The sequence below is a fragment of the Helianthus annuus genome, chromosome 4 (genome assembly GCF_002127325.2).
Source record: "Helianthus annuus cultivar XRQ/B chromosome 4, HanXRQr2.0-SUNRISE, whole genome shotgun sequence".
Taxonomy (NCBI): Eukaryota; Viridiplantae; Streptophyta; class Magnoliopsida; order Asterales; family Asteraceae; genus Helianthus; species Helianthus annuus.
The window spans coordinates 36,494,287-36,519,474 of record NC_035436.2 but is presented as its reverse complement, the minus strand read 5'-3'; the positions used below and the strand labels follow the sequence as shown (position 1 = coordinate 36,519,474).

At 40.1% G+C, this 25,188-nt stretch overlaps 1 long non-coding RNA gene across 1 annotated transcript in view; it reads right to left on the bottom strand.

Moving 5' to 3' along the window:
* Positions 1-11,804: 11,804 nt before the first annotated feature.
* The window catches only part of LOC118491644, a 29,354-nt gene continuing 15,970 nt past the window's right edge, over positions 11,805-25,188 (bottom strand). The window contains exons 2-3 of the long non-coding RNA XR_004891691.1: positions 11,984-12,349; positions 11,805-11,897 (exon numbers count right to left, since the gene is read on the bottom strand). This is a non-coding gene — a long non-coding RNA (uncharacterized LOC118491644). The remainder of the gene's footprint in view (positions 11,898-11,983; positions 12,350-25,188) is intronic.

Below are 25,188 nucleotides of genomic sequence, written 5' to 3'. Positions count from 1 at the left end.
GGCATTAGTATGTATAATTTTATTGTATTACGCTTGTTAAACGCTATTACCGAGTTTTAACCATTTTGTCACTTTAAAATTCCCATTCTATACCCTTCACCCAAGCCTATCGTTACAACCCGTACAGACCCCTTGATTTGCACTTTTTCGCATGTTAGTTGGTGGAGATGAGATCTTGTGACAAGCTTATGACATTACACGTTTCATTGTCGAGGCATTGAGTGTTTACACATACACATTTTATGTATGTTTCACAAAAATAAAACCGAGTGTGTGTGAACATTGTGAGGTGTGTGAAGATTAGCGTGCTAAGTCAACCAGAGTGAAGTCACGGCTTTTTGGTTATCCATACATACATTTGAATGTGCTTGTTTTGGTTTAAATCACTTGATGTTGCGTTTCGAAAAACCGGCTAACCGTATGTTTGGATAATTAGTAGGTATTTTGTAAATACTTATTCTCGTTAGGATCTAGCTTTTATTGCATTTTAGTTTTAGCTTGCTTGAGGACAAGCAAGGTTCAAGTGTGGGGAGGTTTGATATTCACCAAAATACACATATTTTATTCCCCCATTTTACCCCCATTTTATGCATTTTCCGCCGTAAAACCGTGAATCGGATACTTAATCAGGTATACTTTTGTTTACAGGCCTAAAACAGCATGCCAAACAAGAAGATGATGAAAACGAGGACTTTCCGGGCAAAACGACAAAGCTGCGAATATTCTGTGAACATTCTGATCTGGGCAATTGCACGGCCATGCAATGAGTGGAACGACCGTGCGGATCCGACAACTGAGCCCTGGCCCAGCAATGCACGCCAGTGCGATCCAAGGTGCAAGCCCATCTCGGCAATGCACGACCCTTCGACTCAGAGAACACCCGTGCAGATTTGATGACCAAGCTCAGCCCGGAACTGCACCACCAGTGCAGTTGGTCGTGCCAGCCAAAACCCGGAGATGCACGCTCGTGCAGTAAGTGGAACGACCGTGCAGATCTGAAGACCGGTCAACATTTGCTGATGTCATGCGGTATGGTGAACAGTACGTTAAAGTGAACGACCGTTGTTAGTGCATATGTCTGTTGACTTCCTCTTGTATCGAGTCTTGTAATTAGAATGATAGATTAAGTCATGTAGTTTAGAAAAACAGGGTTTTAATGTTAATTTCCAACGAAATGTTAATTTCCCATGAAATGGTGATTTCCCAAGAAATGTTGATTTCCCAAGAAATGTTGATTTCCCAAGAAATGTTGATTTCCCACGAAATGGACATGACATTTTCGTGGGGAATCAGAAAGTTGCACTTTCGTGGGAAATCAGAACTACTATAAATAGGGTAGTGGTAGTGTCATTTTCGTTGGAAATCAGGAAATTGTAACGAGGTGCTGCCAAATTGTCTCCAGCTATTGTATTGTCACGTTTATCAATACAAGAGACCGTTAAAGTGTATAACAAGCTGAACGAAGATCAAATCTTTGTATTCCGCCTCTGATTTGATCCGAGAACTCTTCTGAACGACTCGTTCGGGTCCGAAATCGGTCCTACAAGTGGTATCAGAGCTCAGGAGGAAGAGTTCTTACCGATTTAGCTTGTTTTCACTGAAAATTCTGTCTTCTACTCATTCTTTCACGTTTTTAACCGAATTTTTCAAAATTGAACGAGATTTTATGGTCCGAATCGGCTGATTTTTTAATATGTGGTGCGAAAACACTTGATTTACAACCCTACAAAATTTTAGATTCAAACTCCTAGCCGTTTAGGATAAATTTGAATTTTTAGGTCTGATTTCGAAAAAAAAACCTGATTCCGCTCGAGCACTTGGAGCGAAATCAAAGTTTTGGTTTTGAAATTATGATTTCGCTCAAGAGTCTTGTTGATTCCGCTCGAGGATCCATACTGATTCCGCTCGAATCAGCTTGTTTGTTGATTTCGCTCGAAGTGAATCAACTTGATTCCGATCCAAACTCACAAAAGTTGATTTCGCCTGAAATTCCAAATTAGTGATTCCGCTCCACGTGTTGATTTTGCTTGAAAGATAAAATTTTGTTTTCGCATGAGCAGTATCTGAAAGTGTTTGTCACCCATATCGACTGACTACAAATTTATTGGCCCAATTAGCAGTTGATTTGGTGTCGGCTCAGTGGGATTGAAATTAGCAATTGCATGTGATCATATAATGTTGTCAGCTTAGTGGTTATTTCGACCCAATCAAATTAATAACTGATTTGTTCAAAGTGTTAAATGCCATCTGTTCACTAAATTGAGCGGCCCAATGAAAATGGTGTGGTGAATTGATTTTGCCGGTCACTTAAATTAACAGATTGCATAATTTTTGTCAGCTCAATAATAAATCGGCCCAATAGAATTTGATATGTTTGTCGGACTTTACATGTGAAAGAAGTAATTGGGAAAAGAGATCATGTGAACTGTGTCATGTTTGTGTGTTGATAAGTTTGCATGTGTGATCATAGATTGTCGGCTGTTGCATGTTACTTTGATTTTATCGAAAAATATCACATACACTAAATATAAAAACGGCCCAATGATACTGATTTGTCATTACTTTAGTACATCACGTGAAACAATGAAAGCATCGACTCACTAGGTAATAGCGGCACAATCAGACTTTAAGTATATCATTTGAACCGACACATTAATTCGAGTCTTGATACAAGTGAGCAACCCATGTAATTGGTTTATAAATTGGCCCAATCAAGTCAAAGTCCATATTAAACAGTCTAATCAGAGAATTTGTGGGATAATGTCTTGATTTTTGTCATGAGTTTTGATTAAATAAGTTGTGCGGCCCAATCATGTGATATAGCAGTGCTTTAAGACATCGGCCCAATCATATATGTTTTACAATCAATAGTGTCAGCCCAATTGAATTCTTAAAGTGTCTTGCCATGTGAATTAGAAAGTGTGGCCCAATCAAAGATTTTTGAAAATTAATTTTGTCGGTAATAATGAATGTCGACTATTGTCTAGAAAGTGTCAGTTCACGTGATTACAAGTGTTAAGTGGCATCAGTCCATGTGAAGATTGCATAAAAATTAAGTCTTTGTTGACCACTGTTGTAACCCATGTGAGTGTTGATTAATTGATTGTTGTCTGACATTATATTTTTGAGGTCCAATTAGATTGCATTGATTGTTGGTCATTTACAATTTGATTGCGTTAAAGTTCTGTCACGTGATGTTTTGAGTTTATGTAGCAATTCATGATATTTGCATGTGATTTGTTTGTTTACATTGTGAGCTATTCGATAGGGTAACAATCCGGATTCTTGAGATTTTATTTGTTCAAAGTTTTAAGTGCATACCAGTTGTCACCCGATCCTAATCAGTTCTGTTTGTCCGTGTTTCAGGTGATTTGTCAAGCATTGGATACTCGCCCGAGCGAATCCCCACTCGATCCACTGTCGCCTGATCTTTGCTATTCAATCGGATAATCGGTTGATTGTGTGAATTTTTGTAGTGTTTAAAAATCTGTTGTTGTGTATTTTTCATTACCGAAGCATGGGTTCTGAGATTTATATTGCACAGAATAAGTTTGATTGTTTTACATGTATCAAGGGAGAATCAACTGAAGAGTTGATCAAGAGGTATGCCAAGTTGCATATAGAGATGAGAAATATGAACATTAACAAAACAAATGAGGAGTGGATTGACAAGTTGGCGAATGCTTTACCAAAGGATGTATGGGGTACTTATCTGATGATGTTGAAGAACAATTCAGGTTCTGAGAATCTGAACCTTAGTGCGTTCGTCGAGAAGATTCAAGCTCAAGAACTTGAGTTCCAAAAGATTAGAAAATTGAAGACTGATTCAGGAGAGAAGAATCATGAAGCAGCAACTGATGAAGTAAAAGTCAAATCTGAGGAAATTGTTGAAGAGGTACAGGAGCAGGTTAAAGAAATTTCAGCTATCAAGACTGAGAAGAAAGCTGAAGCTGGAATGATGTCTGGGAAGTGCTCAAATTGTGAAAATCTGAAATATGAAAATGCCAAACTCTTGAGGGATTTAGAGAGTTTGTCATTAGAAAATGAAAATCTTAAAAAAATCAGAAAATGTTTTGAAAAATCAAAAACAAAATTTAGAAAATGAAAAAGTAAAAATTGAGAAAGATTTTCAAAATCAAATAAAGATTTTAGAAGATGAGAAAGATATTTTTGGTAAAAATAATCTTGAAAAACAAATTGCAATAAATTCTTATCTTGCTAAAATCATTCAGCTTGAAAAAGAAGCTGAAAGTGATCGGAATAAAATTGCTGAGTTAGAAAATAAGCTGAAAGGTTTTGTGACTTCTGCACCATATGTGTGTCCAGAACCGATCAATGTTGTTCCAATAAGTGACAATGTCACAAATTTTGATAAAGTCAAAATTAAGGATTGTGATAATAAAACTGATGATGAAAATGAGAAAAATGAGAAAAGAAAATATTTTTAGAATTAAAAGAAAAATTCAAAAATACTGTTTTGCAATCAACTGAAATAGGTGAATGCTCAAAGCAAAAACCTGTTAAGAAGATTATAGAACAGAAACAAAAAATTAAAAATTCGAAAATTTTTCAAAATGAAAATAAAAGGTCATCAGTTCAGTCATCCAATCATTATGCAAAATCACAAAAATCTAAAAACAAAAACTTACAAAAAGTTAGTAATCAGTGGTGCAGGTTTGACCACAGTGCTCAAATGCCAAATCAAGGATACAAGAGGAGAAATGACTACCACAAGGCAACTCAATGCTTTGATCTAAGTGTGTGGTATGAAGACGGTGTGAGGTTTGAAAGTAGTGAGAGGTATGATAACAGAGTGTGTTACCGATGCGGTTTTCAAGGACACATTGCTGTTAACTGCCAGAGACAAAGATTTGAGACAAGAAGATGTTATGAATGCCAAATCAAAGGTCACATTGCCAGAGATTGCCCAATGAGTTCAAATGAAAGATCGAGGGTTGAATCTCAGAAAATGGCAAAGAAATCAGTCAAAGTCGAAGTAAAGCCCAAAGAACAGAAAGTGAAGCTTACACAAGGGCAGAAAGACAGACTGAGGAAGAAAAGGAAGAAGGCGAGAGAGTATCTCGAAAGGATTTTGTCCTCGGATACAACAAGAAAATCAGAGAAGAGTTTTGATAAATCGTCTTGCTCTCCAAAGAATGACAAATCAAGCAAAACGAATTCATCAGATGCAAATCTGAGGACAGAATGGAGTGTGAAGAAAGGAAAAGTTCCTGGTGATGAATTTGTTTCTTCTAAAATAAAAGAGCCAGTTGTTGGCAATGATCTTGACTTATCAAAGTCAAAGGAGCCATGTTCAGGTAATGAATCTGGTTTGTCAAAACCAGAGGAGCCATTGGTTGAGGTAAAAAGTGGTGATTCCGGTTTGACAATGAATGTTGAAAATTTTCCATCATTGTCAAAAGGAATTTCAAAAGCACCCAAGGACCGTCAGGCTTGGGTGAAACTGTTTAAATGAAAAACCTGACTTGCCGGAACTCCCAGGTTGGTAACTGGGGAGTAGGAATCGGCATCTTTCTTGAGAAATTCACAAGTTGGTAACTGTGATATTTCGACTTACAAGTGGTTAATCAAGGACATTAAGTTGTACTTGATTTAACTATCTTACAAGTGGTATGACTATTGGTAACTGTGTTTGTGATAAACCTACAAGAAGTTGAAAACAGTGTGATGAATTAATCCCCATGTTTGTGAAACGACACACAAAACTAAAATGAAAAAGCCTAGTTCTAGTGGGAAACACGATTGAAAGCATAGTACTTAGTTTTGTCCTTCTTGATTGTGTGCCTACTTAGTAATCGCTGAATGCTAAAAAAGCATAAAAACTAGTTAAGTTTGTGAGCTTTCACAACTTTGCTGAAAATGACACTGTGATTGTGCATTTCATTTTGCAAAGATTTAAACTTGTTTTATTTTCTTTATTTTGTTTAAGCATTGGACATCCTCTGCGTATACGTGAGTATCGACCTGGATGTTATTGCCTAAACGTTCTGCTTTATTTTCTTTGGTGTTTCGTTTAAGCTTTGGACCTCCTCTGCGTATACGAGAGTATCGACCTGGTGGTTAAAGCCTAAACAATTTCAACTTGTTTTATTTTCTTATTTTGTTTAAACATTGGACTTTCTCTGCGTATACGGAAGTATCGACCTGATTGTTAATGTTTAAACATTCTGTGTTATTTTCGCACATATCACAGTTGATGAAAGTTTAAAGGCATTACTTGAGTTAGTGTATTGCATGATGAGGGGATATGCTTAGATCGTGGGGTCCATAAGAATTTAGTGCAAAATTAATATACCATAACGTATCGGTAAGCATTTTCGAAAGTTTTTAGATTGAGCTTAAGAGGACAATTATATCGTCAATCAACGTGAAACGTTTAGAACTTAAAATGTCTAAAAGCTTAACGGTGCTTGTGATGTGTCTCAAAAACTGATATGATCCTCTTTCACAAACTCACAAAAATATTATCTGTAAATATTTCTTTACTGCTTTTAGTGTGTTTTAGCATGAAATTTTGAAAAATCCAAAAAGATTTTTGACAACTGATGTTGGAGAGCTGATATTTAAAATTCTAAGTGCTAAACAGGAAGAACATAAGTTTGGGGAAGTTTGTTGGAAATGAGAATTGTTTTTGAAATGGATAAATGGCTCATTAATTTGAAACCAATTTAATCATTTTAAATACAAGTGATAAGCATAAAGTCAAATCTTATTGTTGGTTAAAGTATATGCAGGTATGCAGCTAGTGAATTCCAGACTGCGATCCCAGCTTGTCGAAAGGGGGAGTCTGAAGACATAAAAGCCAGGTTCCTGATCTTGTTGCTACGAAGAACCAAGAGATGGTCCTAAATCTGTGAAAGCTGCTTATGCTGAGAAGATAAAGAGTGCTATATCAGAATGCGATCCCGGAACAACATAAGGGGGAGTCTGTTAGCAAAAGAGAGTTTAAAGGATGCTTCAGCGTCAAATTTTTTGGAGAAAGCGTGAAGACTGATCAAGACTGAAGTTTTGACGTACTGACGTCTCGTACTGAAGACTGCGTCAACATCCGGGGGAGACTGTTAGTGCATATGTCTGTTGACTTCGTCTTGTATCGAGTCTTGTAATTAGAATAATAGATTAAGTCATGTAGTTTAGAAAAATAGGGTTTTAATGTTAATTTCCAATGAAATGTTAATTTCCCACGAAATGGTGATTTCCCAAGAAAGGTTGATTTCCCACGAAATGGACATGACATTTTCGTGGGGAATCAGAAAGTTGCACTTTCGTGGGAAATCAGAAAGTTGCACTTTCGTGGGAAATCAAAACTACTATAAATAGGGTAGTGGTAGTGTCATTTCGTGGGGAATCAGGATTTTGTACCGAGGTGCTGCCAAATTGTCTCCAGCCATTGTATCGTCACGTTAATCAATAAAAGAGACCGTTAAAGTGTATAACAAGTTGGACGAAGATCAAATCTTTGTATTCCGCCTCTGATTTGATCCGAGAACTCTTCTGAACGACTCGTTCGGGTCCGAAAACGGTCCTACAACCGTGCACTTTATTGGCATGGTCGTGCGATCTGAAAATGTAATAAAAAACAGAAGACAACATTCTGTTCGAAATTCTGGACTTTTGGGAGCTCTTTTGGCGAATTCACAGGCTCCGGGGGCACTAGCTTTCACCCGGATTCAAGCCACATTGTGCCGTTTAGCTCTGTTACTATCCGGATTCTTAATCTTGTGCTTGTTTATGGTTTGATTTCCTAAATCTTTCCATGATTTTGTTATGTTTCAAGCATTTAGATTGATTATTATGTATTATTGTAAGCCTTTGGGCAAAAACACTAGAATCCCAAGCTTAATTACAACCATTAGTATGTTAATTATGTTTGTAATGACACTTTGAAGCATTTTCTATGTTAATCCTTGATGATTAGTTTGCAACCTTGTTTATTGATGTTGATTTCTTGATTATAAGTAATTATCTAGGATGATTGGTATATGGTTAGTTGAGATAATTGAAAGATGAAGCTTAATTAATCATGTATTAGTAGACTTTGAACTTGGTTAACTAGCTTAACTTGGTTAAAATGTGTGCACCATGATACTAGAAATGGTTAGTGGTTTAATAAGGGGTAATTATTGTTAATCAAGAAAGATTTCCCTCACGTAAGGACCTTAACGGGTTAAATGGTGTTGTTATGAATTCTTGTCATAAATTGTTAGCTTAGTTAGTAGTTTAAGCCAAAATTGCTATCTTGGTGAATTTATGTGCAAGATTTGTAAAATGAACTCGGTTGTGATTTAATCTAGTTTATGCTTGTCTCGGTGGTTGCATTGTGTCTATCGGTGTCACTTTCCTTGATTAAGTGAGGTTAGAAAACTCCTAACGGGTGACTAACTTATCTTTAGGGGATTTTCATAGACATTTATCAATTGCACGTTAAAGAACAATCTTAGGTGGTTAAAGTGTGTTTATCGTTTTAGCTTTCTGAGTGATTGCCATGTTAGGATTCCCAAAAGGGATACGAATTGTCTTGAAAATGGAAAATTGACCAAATGTTTCAAGTGACAAAACCGACTTAGTTCATATACTTTGGTTGTGTATAAAGCAAGGCTATATATTTATTTTCTTGTTTGAAGTCTATTATGTCTTTATAAATATTTGTTTATGATTATTTTAGTTTTTAGAAAATCAATCACTTATCTTCCTACCGGTAGTTTATTGACAAAGGTCTAGCATTATTTCTCCACCCACATCCTTGGATCGATACTTGGTTCTTACCGATACTTTACTACATATATGACGGGGTATACTTGCCCTTTCGTGTGTGTTTTAATGTTGAAGTATAAATCCTTTTTATAAATTTAAAATCGAATCGTGTGTTATATTCTTTGTAAAAACATGTATATACGCGCACACGTCAATAAGTAAAATAAAGAACAAACCTACAGACAAAAGCCAAAAGCCAAATAGTAAACCTTGACTCATTATACTGACCATTTGTAACATCTGTTAGAGATTTTCTAAGACGACTGGAACCAGGTTTGTTAAGAGGTCCATATCGACATGGTTACCTTTCCTGATTCCTAGTCTTCTATATCTTATATATATATAACTACACAAATTCACATCAGACTGTCAAAGTCAACCCTAGCACTTTCAAATTTCTAATTTAGAATAAAATCCTTATGCATTTTCACCACAATTTCTTCATTTAGAATCCTCTTTGTAATGATCTAATATAGGGATGATTTCACATCAACATATCAGCAACAAAATAAGCAAGCTTGACTAACACAGTAAAAGAATAGTTGATTTTACCATCATTGCAATAAGAAATTGAATAAATTTACCTCAAATGCACTACATAGTTTGTCCATTACTCCAGTCGTGTGTAGGGTTATATTGTTTAATATTGCAACATCAACAGTTTTCAACACCTGGTAACGAACAAAAAATTTCGATTCTAATAAGTTATAGTTAATAATAACAGTAATAATAAAACAAAACCTATATTGACCCATTTATAAGTAGATAGATCGAAAACACCACCACATATACCTGTTCTTCCTCATTAATTGGTGTCGGTTGAGAAAACCATTTGTAAAGCCACCTTGTAAAGCCTATTTGCAGCAGCTGCAATTGGTGTCGGTTGAGAAAAATTTTTTAGCTAAACCCAAAGCAAGCCTCATATCCTGCAAACTCAAGCCCATTAGTATGAAGGGGCTAAGACACTCTAAAACATTCAGGTGGGATGTCCTACCAACATTTTTTTGTGTTGTTTTTATTCATATATATATATATATATAACTTATATATCAATTGTGAGTATACCAACTAATTGTTAAATGAACTGCCAAACATGAAAAATGAAAAATATTATGAATTAGAATAACCTTCCCAGGATTATGTTTACCACCGGTTTCATTGCATCTCCATTTCCAACACCTCCTGGATAAAATCTTAACCTGAGGAACACCATAAAGATCATTAAACACAAGCTGCATTGCTCTTCATCATTAAACATAACACGTTCTGATTTTGTAGATTTCATATTAATTTCACTTGTGAACTATAAAGATACTTAACTAAAGCTCCTCTTTTCAGAAGATACTTGCAAATTATTTGAATCGGGTAAGCAAATTAGTCACCAAAGCCCATCCAAATTTATGAAAATGGTAGATCATGTAACAGTCAATGAGCAAGAAAGCCGATGACCATTGTTAATCTAAAACCATATTAAAAAGAGTAGCATATAAAATCAAAAGTTTACGAGGACAAAAAGCTTTACAATAAATTCTAGTAGTGAATTTATACATTCGGCGAAGAAAAAACTGTAAGTGATCATATATAGGGATGCTTTGGGAGCTGACCTTAGACGTTAATCATGGGAACTGGACTAAAGCTACCCAAAACCCAGGAATCGAAGCTGCTACATTTTAAGAATAGTAACCGAACTTGCCAATTCCATAAAATTTTCCTTAGTTGAGTTCAAATATAACATGTTAGTTGTGCTATCATACAACAAGTAATAAAAGATATGGTATTTTGAATAAACTTTAACAATATGTTTAGCAAAAGATTCAAAACGTAGATTATTTCAATACCTTAACAAAAACTTAAAAAACAACTAACAATCGCTTGCAACAAATATGTGTTGTATCAAACGTACCAGATTAAAATCCTTATTCAGATTGACGTTGTCAGAAACGCAACCCAAACTGCAACCAAAAGTCTGTTAAATATAAAAACATGGAAGACTGGATCCGACTAAAAAGGATGCATGCATACCTGGTTCAGGTCATCGGGTTCTCACCGGAGTTAACCGAACTTCGTTAGAATCCTAAAACTTCCAGCCGCCGCCATCTCTTACAAAACCCTAACCCCTCTAGGTTGCCTTCACTAAAAGAGGGGAAAGCTAACAGAGAGCAGCTGAATACATGGTTCCATGAATATACAATCGCATACATATAATTCGTACAAAGATAAAACCAAGCAATCACATAATGGTTCTGTGAAAAAAGACGATGAATGATGGAGAAGATTGAACAGAGGAAGAAGAAATATGATAGATTGATACAACATACCGGATGTCGGAAGGTAGAAGATGATTAGGATTAGGGTTTGTGTGATTGAAAATTTTTTAAATCTTGAAACATGATGATGAAGGGACAAAAGAGCGTGCAAAAGAACAACATTTAATTGGGGGGGGGGGAGAGAGAAGTTTGGCCTAATGAATATGTTGCAAGGATCTTAATTAATCTCGGTTATTGTTTAAAAAGGTTTAATTAAGTTAATTTTTTTTATTGTTTAAAAATCTGAAAGGGGATGACATCATGGATTGAAAAATTGACATCATTATTTTGAAATTCCTACCTTAGATTGGGTGAATTTGTCCATATGACATTAGCCTTAATCCCTATTTATTAGATAAAAGGATATCTACCTAACATCTTTACCATTTTAAAAAGGGTAAATTACACTTTTCATCCTTTATGTTTGTATCAAGTTGCAATGGATGTCCTTTAAATTCAATAATTATAGTCACAATCCTTTATTCATTAAAAGCATTACACCTTACGTCCTTTGGCTCTAATCTGGTTAAAATTTTCAGTTAAATATGGCATGTGCTTGCACATGAGGGTAAGCTAGTAATTATACTAGCATTTTAGAATATATTTAAACAAAATAAACAACCCCAATCTATCTCAAGCTCAGTCCTTTCTCTCTATCCAACCAACCCACCCCACCACCACTTTGACAGCCACCACCACCACCACCACCATATCCATCACCACCACCACTACCACCAAAATGATCATAAAAACCACCTGTTGTTGAGCAATTTCAATAAGACTCATCTCAAGCTTTTGGCCCCTTAATTCAAGAACCTAAACACATGAAACAAACCAAATTAAAAAGATTATAAACAACTGAAATTGTGACCATTTAGATCTACAAACTGTAAAGAACAAACCTTGAGGGGACGAACAGAGAAATCATTTACTGATAGCAAGCCCAGTTCGAGACAAACCCAGGTCAATTCTAAGACTAAATCCACCCATCCAACTGGAATCAAGCTTTCTTCGCATGGCGTTCGGGGGGGGTGTTTCTTGAAGTGATATTTCTGCCCTAATCTTTGGAAAACTCATTACCGGTGAACTTGAATGTTTGTTTGGATGATTAGTGGGTAAAAGTGTGAATGTTGCTGCCAAATCCCCCAAAAAATGTTAAACCGTCGTTTGGCGAAAACCACCGCCACGGCTTGAAACGACTACCATCTGAGCCGCCTGAAACGCCCACCGCCAGAGCCGGCTGAACCGACCACCGCCTGAGCCGCCACCTGAAACGATCAAAACCGCCTGAGCCACCGTCGAAATCTACCACCTTGTGTGTTTTTAGAGAGAGAAAGCGAGTAGAAAGTGTGTAGGTGTTGGGTGGTGGTGGTGGTGGTGGGTTGTTGATGGTGGTGGTCAATGTTGGCTGGTGAAGGTGGGGGATAAGGGTTAGGGTTGTGAAGGTTTTATAAAGTAGAGAAGAAAGAGAGGGTAATAAGACATTATTGCCCTCACATGAGGTGCACGTGACCATAATTAACGTTTAAAATAAACTAGGTTAGTGGTAAAGGACCTAGAGTGTAATGCGTTTATAAAAGAAAGGATTGTGACTGTAATTATTGAAGTTAAATGACATCCATTACAATTCGATACAAACATAAAGGAGGAAAAGTGTCATTTACCCTTTTAAAAACTTTAATACTAAACTAACGATTCTAAAAAAAAACAATTCTGAGTGGTTCAGCACCTAACATCTTATTGGTTCAGCACTTAATGGTTCAGTCTGTTTGTTTCATAAGCAGATGTCTGAATGGTTCAGACATTTGCTTTTGAATGGTTAAACATTATACTGAGTCTAAATGGTTAAGACCTCTTGTCTGAATTGGTCAAACATTGGCTGTTTGACAACTTCTGAATGGTTAAGTGCTAAACCAGTAAGTGTCTGAGCCAATAAATGCTGAATCAGTAAGAGGTCTGAACTATGAAGAGGCAGTATAATGCTTAACCATTCAAAGATAAATGTCTAACCAATTCATATTATAGGTCTTAACCATTCAGACTTAGTATAATGCTTAACTATTCAGAGGCAAATGTCTGAACCATTCAAACATCCGCTCGGGAAACAAACAGCCTAAACCATTAAGTGTTAAATCATTAAGAGTCACAGTAAGAGCTAACAACATTCACACTGTTCACCCTCTATATTTTTTTAATTTATTTTGAAAGTGGTTGTGAGTGGAGGAGAGAGAAAAGATAAGGATAAAGGTATAAAAATATTATTTAATTGAAAAGGAGAGAGAAAATGAAGTGTTTTTTAGTGTAATTTAGGGTGAAAATATGGTGGAATGGATGTGAATACTCTAAACGAACAACCCCTTAGTGTTATACTAACTCTTACACTATGTTCCAGAGTCTCACTTAACTAGAGAAGAGAAAGGAATTGGAAAGAAAAAGGATAGTAATGATGTTCCAGAGATTTTTATATAAGGAGAAAAAGGAAGAAGAGAAGAGAATGAGGAGGTTTTTTTAATCCTTATATGTTTCCTTCCAAATCGGAATGATTCTCAGAGGAAAGAAGAGATAAACATCACGTTCCTAATTCTCTTCCAATTTTACCCTCATAAGAAATATGGTGGGTATATCTCCACATCCCGCCAAATCATCAACCCACCTTCCATCATCTATCCCTCAATTGCAAAACTGTTCAATCATTGTTTCCGTAACCTGCTCTCCTCAGTAATCAGCAGTTCATCTTCCAGGTAACATCATGTTCCTATTTCACATCCAATTTTGAGCGGCCCTCTCCTTTGCGTGGTCTTTCTATCTAAAATTTTGATTAAATTAATGTGTCCAATTCGGGTTTTGGCTTCTTGAATTGTTTACATTTGATTAAATTAGATTACTTTGATTGTTTATAGCCAAAAGTTTTGAAGCATAGGCCTGAATTTGCCGTTTGAGAACTGTATGTATGTATGTATGTATGAATGAGGCCTGATAAGTGCTAATTTACCTACTGTATGTATGAATGAGGCCTGATAAGTGCTAATTTGAAGTATGAGAACTGTATGTATGTATGTATGAATGAGGCCTGACCCTGCACTTAGTTCAGTTTCAGTTTCGTTTGTATTCAAAATTTGAGATAATTAATTGAAGAACTGCTCGTTATTGATTGAGGTTATAATTTATAAGTATGGTTTATTTAAAGAACTGCTCGATGGGGTCTAGGGTGCTGATGAAACAATGGTTAACCGGGCAGGGTTAACTCACTGATCTCGTCAAGAAGGGTAAATCCCTTCCTCCCGAGGATCGTTGACTGGATCACCGATGGGTTGATCTCCTGCACAAGGAAACAAACCGTGACTCGTAACAAGGAGGATGGGGTGGGGGGTGCTCCTTGTTACCACTCTCCGGCGTGAGAATCAGTAATCTGCTTAGGAAGCAAAGTATGATAGTCGTAGTAGTGAGAGAGTTGTGAAGAGATACCTCAAACCTGGTTTGGGGTTGGTATTTATAGCCGAGGAGTGAAGGAGGAGGATGAGGGACAGACTGACGACGTACTGCACCTTTGCAGGTGTGTCAGGCTTGTCGGGTGTGGAGGTTACGCCACGTCAGTCTGTTACTTACGTAGCCCTGACAGATGACTGTCATTGGCGCTACTTGCACTGGTGTGTTAGTCCCACTTGTTGGGCGTATAGGATGCGGTGCGAGCCGCATCGCTGCCTGCGGTAACATCTGATGTTATCGCGTCTCTTGCTTGTGATCAAGAAATACGCGAGATGCGGTGCTAGCCGCATTGTCGCCTGTGGTGACTGTTGCTGTTATCCAGCTTCCTTGTATTGATAGAAGTGTTCACTGGATGCGGTGCGAGGCCGCATCGCTGTGAATACTTTCGTTTTCATACACCAGATGTGATGCTATGCCGCATCACTCTACCGTTCTAATATTCCCGGTAAGTCCTCCATCACTGGACAGATTGGATTCACCCACTGTGCCGATGCGTTTCCGCATGGACATAAGTAGGTTGTTAGCTAATGGGGGTTTTGATAAGGGTAATGGTCACTCGCGGTCGATGCTGACGCGAGATCTGGGACCATACCCCTTCAAGTCCCCCAGTCTAGTGTTGCTGCCATATGCAAGTTGCATGTGTGAGGAGTACTGGACTATGGTGTTTAGAAGGTAATTTGGAGTCTGGAGAAGATCCTAGACCATGTGGATGGTCTTTGCTTTTTGTAAATCAAGCTGGAGGTCTGGAAGGGTCATTTGACGCCTCTTCCGTACCTGTGAGAATGTTTCGTCTGATGCGAAATTCTCAGCCTCGAGTTGGGTGCCACCTGTTGGTGTGTCGAACCAACCTTGAGACCTTGCTGGGCGTATGCACAAACTTCGAACCTATCTCTGAGATAGTGGTTGAAGGTGTGCACAAACTTCGAACCAACCTTTGAGGTGGTGAACGAAGAAGACAGTTTTCTGATGTCATGATTGGACATCAAATGATGATCCCTTTTGTGGGGTGTTCATGTTCTTCCAATTAGCTCTCTAGTAACCGCACGTCCTTTGCGGTTACCTCGTTGCTTGACATTGTTGGCCACGGTTGTGGGAACAACGTTGAGTACTTGCGTCATTGTTGGCCATGTTTGGTCGAACAATGTGATTCTGGATAACGGTCAAATAAACATGGTCATAGGCATGGTAATGCCCACCATTGTTTATTCTATCCATCTTACAAGTAGGGTAACAAAGTCATAGGCAGACTTGTTACCGCTTGTTCGATCGCATGTTGTTCGACAAGGTCTCGTATGATCATTGGGGATCTCGTCCGCATCTCTTCCTTAGGCACCTTCCTTCACGCTCCAATACCGAGGAGTTTTCCTTGAAGTAGTTTCGTTCCTCGATGTGAAGTTAGTTGTGGCTCTTCCGTAGCAACCGTTTGCGGAAGCTATGGTTGTGTCCGCAGTGACTTATGAGTGTCTGCGGTTTTGTCACCCGATATTCGCTTGAAACGGGTGTGTTGCTCGGATGTGGCTCTTGAAGGATCAGGAGTCAGGGTTGCTGATGTGCGTGCGCGTACATTCCCTTCCTTCTTCTTGTTAAAGTTGTTGTTTATGCACCCTCTGTGGTTGTGAACTGGACAGGAGGGATTTGAAGCTTGAAGAGAATGAAGGCAATGCGGTTTACCTGGTTCTGAGATGCGGTTCAGTCCAAAGAACAATGCTGGTTCTGAGTATCTGACACACCTGAACGGGCTCGTGTGTGTCATTTCCGCATGTTCCACGTGTGCTCGTGGGTAGTGCGGACAGGTATTATACCCCCTTATAGTGTGGAGATATATATTTTTGCCTATTTTTAGGGGTATGTAAAAAAACGACATGCAGTATGGGTTATGGTGCGGTATACCAGAGAAACCGCATGCCGCTTATAATTGGATATGTAGTCGCTTTTTGTTGCATACGTGGCTGATCTCACGTGTGAGTTGGTGGAAGTTGGTGAGATCATTCTGGCATGTACTGAAATGAAAGGACATTTGCACTGCCCGAGGCATTAAATGCAATGTAGCAAGGAGTGTAAAGGTCTCTCTTGTCAGGCGCGTGGGCGGCCACGCGCGCGTGGTAGCTGTCAGCGGAAACGGCACTTGACACGTGGTGTCGCGTAATTCGCTCTTTTTGAACGTGATGATTCGTTTTCTCCCTCCGCATTAATTGTGATGGGTATATAAGGGGAAACCGTTCGTGGTTTCCCCTCACTTGTTCGAAATTTCAAAAAATTTTCCAGTGAGAGAAAACATTTCCTTTGTCTTCTCCGACGATATTTCTGAACTTCCGGTGAGGTTGATTTGAGTTTTTAGTGTTCATCTTCCATACTTCTGATGGCTGAACCATCGAGTCCACACAATGTGGAGTGTGCGAACCCTGAACAGCCGGTAGGGGCGGCTGGTGAGGATGAAGATGATGACGGTGGTGCTCCTGGTGGTGGTTTACCAGTATTGAAGTGATCGAAAAATCAGTTTGACAACCTGATGACCGGCATTCAAATGCCCCGAGAGTATGGGGCTATCTATCCCCAAGAGGGAGATACCGGTGCCAATGCTCCGGCGGGGTATATTACCCTATGGGCGGAATTTTTTTGCGATGGTAATCTTCGATTGCCATTAACTGTTTTTGTTGCCGATGTCTTGGAATACTACCGGCTTCATATCTCCCAACTGAGTCCGTTTGGGATGTTCCGAATCAGGAACTTTGAGTATACCTTTCGTGCCCATGGCTTGCCCATTACTGTTGAGAATTTCCAGCGGTTTTACCAACTAACGGTGAACACCGGTTTTTTCTCGTTTAATCAGCGGTACGGAAGTACCAAACTGATGACTCCTCCCAAGGGTCTCACAAAGTGGAAGACAAAGTTCTTCTATATTAAGGCTGCTGTGGTATGTGCAAGGATGACCTTGCGGAATGTGAACGCGGACCTCTCTGCGGACGATATTGTTGTTGCTACCGCAAAGAGTGTTGACTGGTTTGCAAGGTTGAAACCTATTGAGCTCAAGAGGTTGACCAATACGCAGCTGCGGGTTTTGCGGATGAATTTGGGCAGGCCTGACAGGAAGGCAAGGCCTGTTTTGGGGGAAAAGAGTGGTGGTAAGTCCGTTACTCTCGTGTTTTCCTTGCTTCTTCACATTCTTATTAACTTGCATGCGTTATGATAGAGGATGCGATCGGCTTATGGAGGATGTTTGAGCCTAATTTCGAGGGCAAGGTTGAAGTTGTTCCATGTGGGGAGCGGGAAGGTTTTAATTTGGAAATTGTTGGGAACTTCCGCGTTCCAGGTCGCTCAGCGCTAGAGGCCCCATTGCCGCAAGGCAAAGGTATGCATGAAAACTTCTCCCTTTTGTAAAGTTTACCCTTGTAACTTTGGTTACTTGTCCACATGCAGGTGATCTTGGGGGTTTGGGGAAGTTTGAGGTGAAAACTGTCCCCAAGAAACATGCAGAGAAACAGCAGGTGAAGAAAACCACGCGGGGTCGTGGTAAGGGGAGGGCTGAAGGTTCAGTTGTCCCTCCTTCGGTGTCTCCGGCCGCAGGTACCTATCGATCTTGTTATCGCAGATATACCGATTACGTGGTAGTATCTGATACCCTTGAGGGTTTGGGTGTTCTAGGTGGTGATGCGGCTGCGGGTGGAACTGCTGCGGGGTCTCAGCCTGCCGGTGGGAAGAGGCAAGTAGAAGAGACGGCCGCTGGTGCCGGTGAACCGAAACGTCGGAGGCTGCAGTCTAAAAGGACTGGTCCGACACCAAAGAAACCTGCGGTTACTGTTGGTAAGTGTTTTATAGCTTGTCTCAAGTGTTATGCACAACTTGTTTTTTGATAGCTATTGACTGTGTTTTGCAGAGCTTCAAGATAAAGAATTTTCTATCTTTGATGCTCCTTCGTCTCCCCCGCACACCACGGGTGCGGGTGCGGGGGTGTCTAAGGAACCTTCGGCGCCTTTTGTGAAGGTGGTGCCTGATCCAACCTTGCAAGCGGAGGGTACTGCGGAGAAGGTCGCGACCCAGATTTTCGATACCGTTGATTCCTCCAACAATCTGATCTCTCCCAATGAGGGTGATAATTTGGATCTACGGTTTTCTGATTCTGGGAAACAAAAGTCTGATGCAGAGCCGCAAAAAACTGATGCTGAGCCGTAGAAATCTTCTGCTGGTGAGAAGGTTACCGGTTCGTCTGTCGGTGGTGCGGGTTATGACGGGCCTCCAATTCAGCCTGGGGAGTTTGAATTGGAGTATTATTACCGCACCTATACCCAGGGTCGAAGTACTGTTTATCACCGACCCCCCTGGACTGTTATGCAGGGGGATGATATTTCCAACGACCCCTCTGCGTGCAAGGAGATTCTGGGTGGTCTGGGCACCCCATTGTAGAAAGTTGGTAAGGGCTGCTCGTGCGGGTGCGGAGCAGCTTGAAAGAGATAGAGCTGCTTTTGAGAAGCAGAAACAGACCGCAGAGTGGGCTGCTACTGCTGAGCTGAAACAGGTTCGTACTCTTGCCAAATTACTTTCTGATGAACGCAAGAGTTGGAACGAAAAGTTTTCCAATGAGCGCAAGAAGTGGAAAGAATCTTGGGCTAAGCAGAATGACAATCTGTTTTGTGCTCGTCAGGAGTTGACGAATGTCAAGGCAGCGAACGCTGCTTTGGTCAAAGAGAAGGCTGCAGCTGAGGCGGTTGCGGTTAAAGCGCAGCAGGCGGAGGCCCGGGCTGTAAAGGAGCTTGAAGAGGCCAAGGAAGCGGGGGCTCGTGCTGCAAAGGCCCTTGAGGAGGCCAAAGAGAGTGAGATTCGCTCTTCTAAGGCTCTTGAGGTGGCGAATGCTGAGCGCACCCGTTTGGATCAAGTTGTTGCCAGCCTTCAGGTATGATTCGTTATTTCTGTTTGTATTTTTCTTTCCGCCGTTTGAGAATGTTTACTTATTTTGAGTAAACTGCTTTTTGCTCTTTGAAAGGCTGAAGTTCAGACCCAGGAGGTCGCGGTTACAGACCTCACAGCCCGCGTGACTGTTGCGGAAGAGCGGGCTAATGCTGCCGTTGAAGCCAGAGATGCTCTGACTTCTTCGCTCCAACAACTGGAGGCTGATCGTGAGTGGATGCGGAGTCAAGGCATTGCACATGTAAGTATTTTGTGACTTTGTATCAAAGGTTGACCATATGATGACCTTATTATCCTTTTGTTGCAGATTGTTCAGGCCATCATGGATGCTCCTGAAACCGCAACTAGTTTTGGACTTGGTCAAGGAACGTGCCCGCGATGCCGGTTTTAAAGCTGGTTACAGCCGCTGTATCGGTCATATAAACGTCATGTCTGAAGGCGGTTATACTGAAGAGCAATCCGGGTTTCGCGACGTGGATACCGAAGGGCGCCTTAACGCGGCTGTTGCCTCCTTTTATGATACGTCCCTCTCTTGTGTGGAGAAGTTGGACGAATGCTTAGAGGCTGCGGATTACGTAGACCGGTTGCGGATGCTGTATGCCGATGCAGAAGAGGAAAATCCCGCTGGTGGCGGCCAAGATGGTGCGGGTACCAGTGGTACAAAATAGGGTTTAGGTTGGCTAGTGTGCCCCCTTTTTTGTTTTCCTTTTGTAAATGTTGGAAACTTTATGTAAATCCATTAAGCACCGCGTGGGTGCTTGAATTTTTTGAATATAAAGTTTGTTGTTCAATGTGTACAAGTCTTTTAATTTCTTGCATGTTTGAACGTGTATATGCGGGACTCTACCCATTGTGAATGGGGTCAAGTATACTCCATACCTTTGTCGTATGAGTACGCATCAATTCCATTGTTTACTTTTTTAGGGTTTAGGAATTGTGTAAGATTTGTAAAAACTTGTCTATCTAGGACTTTACCCATTTGTGAATGGGGTCAAGTATACTCCATACCTTTGTCGTATGAGTACGCGTCAATTCCATTGTTTACTTTTTTAGGGTTTAGGAATTGTGTAAGATTTGTAAAAACTTGTCTATCCGGCCGGATAGATAGTTAAAATTCTGCCTTTTGCTGGCCTATTACAATATTTGTGTGTGGTTGGCACTTTGTGTGGGTATCGCGAATGAAGATTTTGCCAATCTGTTTTTGCGGATACCGCAAAGTGGAACACGCATTTGTAATAGTAGTAACAAACAATATTGCATTGAATTGCTCGTTTATTTTATTGCAAATGGCCTGCGGCCCGATAGGTTACATGAAAATGGAAAAACATGGCTTACATGTAACAGCGTCTAAGCTGTTGTGCATTCCATGTACGTGCGATAGGTTCGCTTTCTAACGTTTGCAACTTGTACGCGCCTTTTCCCAAGACCTCATTGATGAGGTAGGGCCCTTGCCACTTGGGGGCAAGTTTTCCTGGGCGTTCAGCATTAGATGCTTCATTGTCACGGAGGACGTAGTCTCCCGGGTTGAAAGTACAAACGCGGACACACGAGTTGTAGTACTTTTCCAGTTTGGATTTGTACTTAGCCTCATTGATGGCAGCGTTTTCACGCCTCTCTTCCAAGAGGTCTAAGTCAATCCTGCGTTCCATACTGTTGTCTATTTTTTCAATAGCCAACATTCTGGGAGAAGGGATGCCTACTTCCGCGGGGATCACCGCTTCTGAGCCGTAAACTAGGCTGAAAGGTGTCTCCCCATTGCTTGTTTTTGGGCTTGTGCAGTGAGCCCATAGGATACTTGGGAGTTCATCGACCCAGCCACGTCTGGCTGTTCCCAACCTTGCTTTGATGCCTTCGACTAGACTTTTATTGATACTCTCGACTTGACCATTCCCTTGCGGGTGTGCCACTGATGAGAATATGTGCTCGATATGTAGTTCTTCTAGCCATTTTTGGAATTCGTCGGCAGCAAAGTTGGTGCCATTATCGGTGACGATGCACATTGGTAGACCGAAACGGCAAATGATGTGTTCCCATATGAATTTTCTTGTTATCATAGCAGTGGTTGAGGCGAGCGGTTTTGCCTCTACCCATTTTGTGAAGTAATCAACCGCTACTATGATAAATTTGACTGCACCTGGTGCGTCAGGGAAAGGTCCCACAACGTCGATTGCCCATTTCTGGAAGGGCCATGCGGTGGTGACCGGGACCAGGTTGTTTTTGGGGCGCAAAGTTTTTGGAGCATGTCGTTGACAGTTAACACATTTGCGCAACTCTTTGACGGCGTCCAGGTGCATGCCGGGCCAGTAATACCCAGCATTCATGATTTTGGCCAGTACCATGTGTGGTCCTGCGTGTATGCCGCACATACCCTCGTGTATTTCTCTGATGAGGTATGTGGCATCCTGGGGGTTGACGCATCATAGGAGGGGCCCTAGGTATGATTTGCGGTATAAGATACCGTCTCCCATTTGATAATCGCACGCTTTGTATTGCAGCTTGCGTGCCTCTGACTTGCTTTCGGGAGTCACACCTGATTGCAAATATGCAATAATCAGTGTCATCCATGATGTTGTGCCGTATTGGATGACGTTGACCTGGCGCAGGGGTACTGAAGGATTTTGTAGAATTTCGATACGTATCTCCTTTGCCAGGTGTTGGAAGCTGGTGGATGCAAGTTTGGAGAGTGCATCTGCGGATTTGTTTTCACTTCTGTTAATATGTCGGATATTAAATGAAGTGAACTTTGATGTTAGTTGCAGGGCTTGCTCGAGGTAGAGGATCATGATATCCCTGTGACAACTCGAATTTCCAAGATTCTATTTCGCATTTATTGCACGTTCTTGTCTTGTTTAGTTAATTAATTGCACAATTAGTTGCTATGGAATTGTATACGTTTTGGTTACAATGAAGTGTATTGTGTGATTGTGCATGGTTATGTGTTAATTGTGATAAACTTGTCAAATATGTAAACTTGATGGTGTACATGAAATTGTTATGAGATGGTGTACATGTGTAAAATATGATACTTAGGGAGGTAGAGGGTAATTAGTGAAATCCTAGAGATACTTAACCCTAATCCCTTTTTCACTAATCATTCTCACAAAAATCGAAAACACGTACTTCACATTCTCTGGCAATCATCACCAAATCATTGGCAAGACATTCATCACTTTTGATCCATTTCTCTAGAATCATTCAAGGTAATTGTTTATTGATTATGTGTTCATGAAAACCCTAATTGATTGCTTGATTATCATCAAATCTTGATTCTTGATCATGTGTTCACAAAAACCCTAGTTCCTCATATTATGTTCTGTGATTTTGATTTGATTCTGGATAATTGTGATTATGATGATGATTAGTTCATACTTGATAGATTATTCTTGTGACGATTGTTGTTGTTAAGCTTTTGATGATTTGTTATGTCTCTGCCGTCAATACGTGTGAAATTAGGGTTTCAGAATATGAATGTAACTGATGATCAATGGAAACGTAACTGTTACGATGATACTGGACGTGTGATTGAATGGTTGTCTGAGTATGTTAGTCAGAGTTTTAGCGAATATAATTGTCTGAGTTTTAAAAGAGCATGCTTAATCTGAGTTTTGAATAACTTATATATGTCCGAGTTCTTTTATTTTGCTTGCTATCCGAGTTTTATTATAATGCAAGGGGTCCGAGTTTGTGACCCATCACCCTTGTCCGACCTTTAATGACCTTAGAAGGTCCGAGTTCTTAATGAGGAGCATGGTCCGAACTTTAATCCCCACCCCCATGGTCCGACTTTTAAAGGTACTTGATGTCCGACTTTTGATATGTTCTTGAGGGTCCGAATGTTAAGAACATTGAGCAAGGGTCCGAGTTTATGGAGTAACCATGATCCGAGTTTGGGGATGAAGCTCTAGTCCGACTTTTAGTTGTTTATGCATGTCCGACCTTGTGAAGCTTTAACCCCAATCCGAGTTTTGTCATGGATGGCTGGTCCGACTTTTTGGACAAATAGCAACACTGTCCGAGTTTTGATGGGGTTGTTACCCTGTCCGAGTTTTTAGCAAGGAAATCCCCCACCCCTTAGTCCGAATTTGTGGTGGGGAGTCCCTCTAGTCCGACTTTTTCACATGTAGTCAGGGTTTCTAAGTCCTTGTCTCATGTCCGACCTTTTTATGATGCAAAGGAGTCCAAAGTTTGTTAAGTGGATTGTGTTGTCCAAGTTTTGTTGACTTTATATGCTGAATAAGTAAATAAGTGTTCTGTTATGACAAACACCAGTAATTAAGCTTCCTGTATGCTTCTGTATATGGTTTCATGCAACTGTTCATGTTTGCTTATAACTTAATGATTCGATATATGATTTCATGCTTTTGATTGCAACTGCATGATCCTGTACACAATAAACACACACAACACAATCGCTTGGATATCAAAGATGTGTAAACCCTAATTTGATGCAAACACTTACATCGTATCATGTGTAATATAACCTAGGTCGTGTGTAACGGATTTAGACACTTAACAAACCCTAGAAGCAATAACATACCGAGCAAACCAAGGTGAGTTCACACTCTTACTAAGGCATGGGATTCCCAAGGGCTTGGGAATGGGATTGAAGGAATGAGATTGACTAGATTCGTACATACACTGTTACTAGACTACCATACCATTGTCCTCGGTTGTGCAGGACACATACGTAAAACCTACGTATACTTATGCTACTCGCTATCCTCGGTTGTGAAGGATACTCACGTAAAACCTACGTGAAATTATACTCACTACTGCCTCTGTTGTGTCAGGCACTTACGTAAAACCTACGTAAACCCCCGCGTACCCCTATCCTCGGTTGTGAAGGATTACTTACGTAAAACCTACGTAAACTTGTACGTGTTACTGTTCTCGGGATATATAGAACACTTATGGTTACGAATAGTCTAGTGGATATACAACATGGGAAGCCCCCACCAATAGAACGTACTATCGGCCCAGTAGAGCCACATGTTACCAACGTACTTACTATTACGCATTTACTTTTTGTGAACTCGCTCAACTAGTTGTTGATCCTCTGTTACATGCCTTGCAGGTCGTTAGGTACATGGAGCTTGCACATGGAGGAGCTGGTCGTTGTGGGCTTGGATCGTGATTATCTTATTAAACACTTATGACATTTCGTACTTAATTATGTTGGGTTTTGATTATACGCTTCCGCTAAACAATGATAACTTACTTATGTTTTGGAACACCTTTCATATGGATTTGGTTTGGTTTAATGGCAATTACTTTTACTATATGTATTGTTCTATATGATTGGTGGCTTGATCCTGGTCAGTCACGCTCCCAAGCGGTGATACTCCGCAGGTGGAATTTGGGGGTGTGACAGATTGGTATCAGAGCCATTGGTTATAGAGAACTTGGTTTTAATATGGGGAAACGTTTTTATTAAAACCAGACTATAACCAGAACAGTGCTCTCAACGATCCACAACGACGCTTCGCTCCACGTGCAAGACTCAACATTCTAGGTAATAAGGTTTATGTTTATTGCCTACATGCTAGAATTGCATAGAACTTTGCTCGTAGTATGCTTACATTATTTGCTCACTACTTGTTATTGCTTGAGAACACCTATGTGCTTACACTCTTCTGTCATCGCACTATTCGCGAACCTTTCTCACTTATGTTGCCTTTGATGTGAAGATCAATGGCCGAACGAATTAACATGACACAAG